Here is a 6,876-nt window from a genome sequence, read left to right as displayed (position 1 = left end):
CTGGTCTATTCTATACATATAACATGAAAAATAGAGATTAAACACAACTACATAATATTGACTAATATTAAATCTTACATGAAGTGAATATCACAACTATTCAACTACACAACTACTGTTCAAGTTTGGTTTATGTTATATGCAGGTTAAAACAGGGTCAACAGTATGGACTCTGAGGGACCAGAGGGTTCGCATTAAGAGCACTAAGCAAGGAAGCCCATGTTTTTAAAAAAAGATATGATGCAAATGTGCCTCCTTAGATGCCCCTATGATAGATTAATCATTATAAAGTGCCCTCTGGGGCAGTGTTTCCCAAACCTTTTTCCTGGGGATCCGCACCAACCATTGTGACCGAAGTTTGTGCATAAATGAACATTCCTTTTTATTTTTACTGCCATTTCTGCATCACCCTGTATTATACTGACACTTTATTGAAAACACATTCAAACTTTAGAAATGAGAAATAATTTCATTTAGGCTGAGTTAACAGGATCTCTCCTCTTATGGGGAAAACATCATAGGACTTTTTAGCCTGCTTAACAACTGAGACAGTATAAGTGCATTTAGACGGAATTAAATCATTTTTTTTAAAAACAGACATTTGATCATGCTTTATAAAAAGTGTACAGCAGATATAAATCTTAAATTAACAGAATTTCCTCCATAGCCTTTTATTTATTTGGGGACCCAAATAAAAGTTCCTGTGACCCACCTTGATGATACCATGATAAAGTGCCCTACAGTGATAAAGTAGCTCCTAGGCAGCAATTCAAGTGGACAAAACATGATAAAGTGCCCTCTAGGGTGCCCCTCTAGTAAAGAAAATGATGTATGATGTAGGCCATCAGCAACCTCATGATGATACACATTAGATAAAATGCAGCAGTCAGGAATTTAAAAAAAAAAAAAACTCCATCTCCAAAACCTTCATCTCTGTGATAGGAGACCATCGTTGTCATAACATCATCAAAAAAGAGATGCACATCAACTGACTCATATTACCAGGCTGCTGCTATGCCAGCCAGACTTGACTTGCCTGGAATGTATCCATTGTAGAAATTATCTGCAGGATTAAGACACAGCTCTGCCAACCCTGAAATGGTCTGAAAATCTGGAGAAACTAAAAATCCCGCAAATCAAATAAATTCGAAGTATGCGCAATATTGTTTGGTAACACTTAATAATCAGGGTACAAATATGTGATGCTCTTATCATGTCTCCTTTCTGTTTTCCTTCTCTGCATAGCTTCCATGAGGGTATGACCTGAACTAAATAGCCTGTTGTGTACCATGTAGTATTACTCTCTGTTAATGATATCATGCAAGTTCCTCAACAGTTCCTCTGGTATGTGACTTGTATAGCTGCAGTGTTTGCTTGTGTGTGACTTGGCATTGTGTGTGTGTGGTCTCACAAACAGAAAAAAAATGGGATCATGTAAAGTCAGTGTCATTAGCCACCCATTTTGCCAAACTGGATGCCAAAATGTGGGACCAGTGTCAGAGAACATCAGCAGCGGGACTTTCCGCATCTGTAACTATTACTGTAAATGAGGAAATAACAACTTACACAGTTTGGGGTTCAGTTTAATACTCAAGTCAGCTTAAACATATGGGTAGCAGGAGCCAGATATCAAACCACAATGAGGTGTGCAGTGCAACCAATGCTAACCACGTCCTTCACAGCCTTGCTCTCATGCTCAGCTGATTAATTGCTTGACCACAAAATAACTGTGCATTGGCTGCACCAATGATTTGTTGTTGCATACTTTCATTTGGTCAAGTCTAGACGGGGACCCAAGACCTGCAAAAGAACTCCCAAGATTACCGTTAATACATTGGAGGAATTGCAACTGTAAAGTTAACGTGAGAAAAGGCATGTTTGGTGTAGTCTCATGCTCAAGCCATCAAAGTCGGTGACCATGAAATTATACTCTTTTCTTCAGTATCATTTATTTCCCATGGCCACTGCATACTCCTACAGTGCCTTTGTGCTCCCTAGCATTTGCCTTTCACTTATTACAGAGGCCAACTGTGCCCTGCTCTTGCTCAAGGCATCTTATTTTTCTTGTCCCTCCTACATACGGCATGTGCTCAATTTGAACAGCTATTCTGCTTCAACATGTGATAAATTAGAGCTTTGTGTCAGTCTTGTTTACAGCAGAATAAATTATTTCTCAGTTATAAGACTCTGTTGTGGATCTGATGAGACCTTCTGCTTGAAACTGCACTGCTCGTCCACAGTGAATTACCCGATCTTGGCATAGACACAACTGACTGCAGAACAGGGGTCCCTAACTGGCGGACCGCGGTCCGAGTCCGGACCCACACGCCGTCCTATACGGACCCGAACTTATAACCAATAAATTGTTAAGAGACATCGACACCAACCAGATGCACTTATAAAATTAAACAACTGTATAAGGAGGCCTATACGTAAAACAGCAGACTCTGTTTCTCTGTGAGAAACTTTCAGACCTTCTCACAGCAGACTGAACAGGTGAGGAAGGAGAGGAGGGCAGACTGATCACTAATCAATCACTGATACCGTCGTCCTCTCGGACTGATTAAAAAATAAAAATGCCAAAATTGGTGACAACATGTAACATCGTGCTGTTTACAGACAGTCTGCTGTCATTAGTTTGACACAGACAGAGGGTCGTGTCTAGAAAGGAACCCTAGACCCGCGAAAGATCACGCGAGTTTGATTATTTTAGTAGAAATAACGAACACAAATCTCGCGAGAGTTGTGCAAATAAAGAGTTACCTTCTAGACACGACCGAAAAGGTGCGCAGCTCTAAAAATAGAAAATCATGTAGTGGTGTCGATGTTTTTAATGTGGCGGGCCGCCATAAATAAAACACTATTCACTGAACCACAGACAGTCACTGAAACACTGATCACTGACCTGCTGTGATGGAAAAAATACTTACATTTTTTACTTACGTATTTTTACATTGTGGTATAGTGTTTTTACTTAATTACAATTTAAATATTTTGCATGTTATTGTTTCCTTTTTTGAAAAATCAACATTTTTATTGCTTTTGTTGTACTTTAATGGTATTCTATTGGTATTTTTTTATTACTAAATACAGACCTGCAAACGTAAGAGGAGAAAAAGGTGGCATGTTGGTAAACCAGTCCTCTGTCCTCTGGGGCTCTGGGAGCGTCTGTCCTGCTCCAGAAGAAAAATGTTGTGATTTTAACATGTTAACAAAATATTCTGGTGACTGTTTCAGTTAAAAGAGTTAGTTCCATCTTCTGTTTGTGGTTTCTGCAGACATCACTACCTTAACTTTTACCTTTGTACTTGGAAAAAAAAGTAAAATGTAAAGTAAATACAGTAAAAGTAAATCTACATTAAAAGTAAAGTTACTTTACTGAGTATTTTTACTTTAGCAATTTATAGCTGTTCATTTAATAGACCTGTCTTATTTTCGCTTTTGTATATTACCATTGTTCTTAAATAAAGCAAAAGTAATGTAATAGAAAAAAAATGCAGAACACGCAATATTTCTTATGTGATTACTCGATTAATCGGCAGAATAATCGATAGATTATGCTTTAATTTTTCTGGTTTGACCCACTTGAGATCAAATTGGGTTGTATGTGGCCCCTGAACCAAAATGAGTTTGACACCCCTGATGTAGACGTTGATAAAACTACTACACTACTTCGGTATATATCACTCTCATAACACAAGTTAGACATTATGATGTTCTGGACCTTTGCTTTAGGAAATTTTCTCTAACTGGACCTCTCTGAATTTTAGTTGAATACCCCTGCTGTATGGTCTACATTTCCCATCTCACTTTGAGGAGTGACTTTCTTGTCTTTTACCTATAGGCAAGCTACAAAACTTTAGTTTATGTGAAGTCACGTGTACAGATTGCAATCTGGTTTCTGTCATAACTGTCTTTCCCGGTCACACTATCATAATTATCATCAGTGAAAGAGTGATTGAAATAAAAATATGTTCCTTGCTGAGGCTTGCCCTTTCCTGGATCATAGACTTTGGGACTTACGCAAGAACAGATCTGCTCTTCGGGGGCACAAAAAGTCTAAGTGTATAGCTCAGAAATGACTTTATTTCTTGAGGAAACTAGAGAAAGCAAAATTCCCATGTCAAGTTCTTCTTAATGTTTGCAGATAAGCAATAGAAAATGTCCTAGCTGGAAACATCACAAACTGGCATTGGATGTACGAAAACTACCCTGAACATCATTTGGTATCCATCCACTGAGTATTATTGATATCAGAGCCCAGAGGATACTAAAAAACAACACCCACTCAAGCCGTAGCCTGTCCACTCTGCTGTCACACCACAAGACTACAGAGCAGCTTTATTCCTCTTTATTGGAGAGCTAACAACATGCTACAACAACAACTGTTTTCAAGATGAAAAAAATGGTTAAATAGCCATGGAAGACATTACAGTGTTGGATTTATAGTTATGGATTTATTTTTACCACGTCTCCAAAAAAATACAGTGCAGTTCAAGGCTGGATTACAACGCTTCAGAAGAAGGGCATGATCACACGAGAGCTAAAGTTGTTGGCACTAAGGTGACATTATTGTTAGTCTGTCCTGCTTCCTTCGGGGCTAAGCCTCTTCACTTTTCTAGTGGTTGAGAAACAACAGATGAGACTTGATCTTGAGAAGCTGCAGCGTTTATTAACTGACACACTGTAAACTGTACTGTACATTTACTGCCAGACTGACAATTTACTGAAGGCCTGAAGCAATGCTGTAAGCCAGTGGTTCCCACTGCAAGTGGGGGCTGCGGATGACAAGGGGAGAAATACAGAGTGGAAAAAACATTTAATAAATAGAATTTATGCTGCAGGAAATAAACAAACAAGAGTTTGCTCATGCAATCTTGCTGACCTTAAATCTTTTTAGCATCAGTTATGGTGCCATTTATTGTTCATTAGCGACAATAACAAGGTTATGTGATGCTTACTGTTAAGCTCATTACTTTCATCACCACAAATTTATTTTGTAGAGTAAATCTCATGTTATTCTATTGCACATTGCATTTGAGATCAGTGCTGTCAACACACAGCAAGTTAGGAGCTCACAGTTTTATTACAGACTCAAATTAAGGCAAGATGAAAAAGTAGTTAAATAGCATGTCAGTTAAAAATAACAGAGACCAAGCACAGCTTAGGCGTTCTAATTACTATTCACAACATGATGACGCACCATTCATTTTAGCTCTGAAATATGCTGCCAAAATTATGCATACAGAATAACCTTCTTTCCCAAAGTCAGTTTTTATCAGCAGGAAAAACATATGGACTTTCATAAGTCTATGCAATTTCTCCTGGCATGCAGAACTGGTGTCATGGAACTATTGACCCTTGTCCCACCCAATTTTGCTCTGTGCTAGCTTCAGCTAGCTAATTAGCTAGTGTTTTGCAACATTAGCCAACTTCAGATGTGATATGTCACTTTTGCACGTTTCCCAGCAACTCAATTTTCAAATTTGGGTTTTCTTTTCAACATTGACGAGCCTAACACAGCATATCTATGCACAGGAAGCAGGAAAGGAGGCCAAGGTGCCAAAAGGGGTGGGACTTAGGAAGGCTCTGCAAGGAGTGATGAGTTAAACCTCAGTGGACGGTGGCTCAGAGTGGAAGGTAACTAACTGGCCAATTTTAATTGAAGTGCCTAAGTAATTTAGAGAATAGTATGTGACCTTACTACTTCCCTATAGGCTCCACCCATTGAGATTCATCTCAGCCAATGAGGTTGTTGCTGCCACCAGGGAAGCTTTCCTCAACTTTTGCATACTTCAGTCTGTATGTTATCATTCATGTGTCTATTTATATACAAGTACATTACATTACACCCACACACACACCCACACACACACACACACACACACACACACACACACACGCACACAGTGACCATCCTACTCTTTTAAAAACACCATAAATAAACCTAATAACATAAAAAATATAAAAGCACAGTATAATACAAATTGAATGAATCTGAATGAAACCATGAAGTCATTCATTTAAACACCACACAGAGCACAAGACAAGCAAGACAGGACTGAAAGTCAGACTTTGCAGATGAGATGTACCACAAAATGAAATGTTTTTCATGATTACATGCTATTATCAACTTGTGGCAACAGGCTGATAAGATGTTGAAAATGCAGTTATGTATATAATTTGTGTTAGATTGTGTACAAAGAATACATATATATTATTTGATCCTGTATATACAATATAAAACACAAAGAACGGTACATTTATGAAGCTTTTCTGAGGGACAATCTAACCAGAATAACTAAGTGTTACATACCTTTTCACATTAACTTCAGTAAAATTTTACAGCTTATGAAAAACAGAATGAGTTCAGTACTAGAAATAGCTCAGCATATCAAGATAGCTGACTCCCAAAGGCTCATATTCATACTATAATACAGTTAAATCTAATGTCTCTGGGCAACTAAACTGAAGATGCATTTCAAATTTTGTTCCGTTGGTGTATGACTAGAAGGGCTTTTGCGCTAACAATACTGGCATAACTAACTGGTATCACAGTGTTCCTTGGTATTGGCCGATAAACAACGTCAGGAAGGAAAAAGTCGGAAAAATCGGAATACCTTAATTGTGTAGCATTTCAACTTTATCTTCATCAACCTCAGTGCATGCAGTCAAAAAAAAGCTGCACTGCAACAGGAAAGAAACCTGGAGTCATACAGTTGTTTCAAAAAAAAGAGAGAGAGAAAAAAAAAGACGCCGTAAATGCCTCACTGAGAAAACTTATGAGGGGAAAATGAAAACTATATCTATAAATCTAAAAATGCCTTAAGCATCATTTTCTTTCTTTTTTTTTCAAGCAGTTTGTTTTCATCCATT

This window comes from Lutjanus erythropterus, chromosome 19, assembly GCF_056507025.1.
Source record: "Lutjanus erythropterus isolate fLutEry1 chromosome 19, fLutEry1.hap2, whole genome shotgun sequence".
Classification (NCBI taxonomy): Eukaryota; Metazoa; Chordata; class Actinopteri; order Lutjaniformes; family Lutjanidae; genus Lutjanus; species Lutjanus erythropterus.
The sequence above is the reverse complement of the archived record's forward strand: the minus strand, read 5'-3'. Positions refer to the sequence as shown.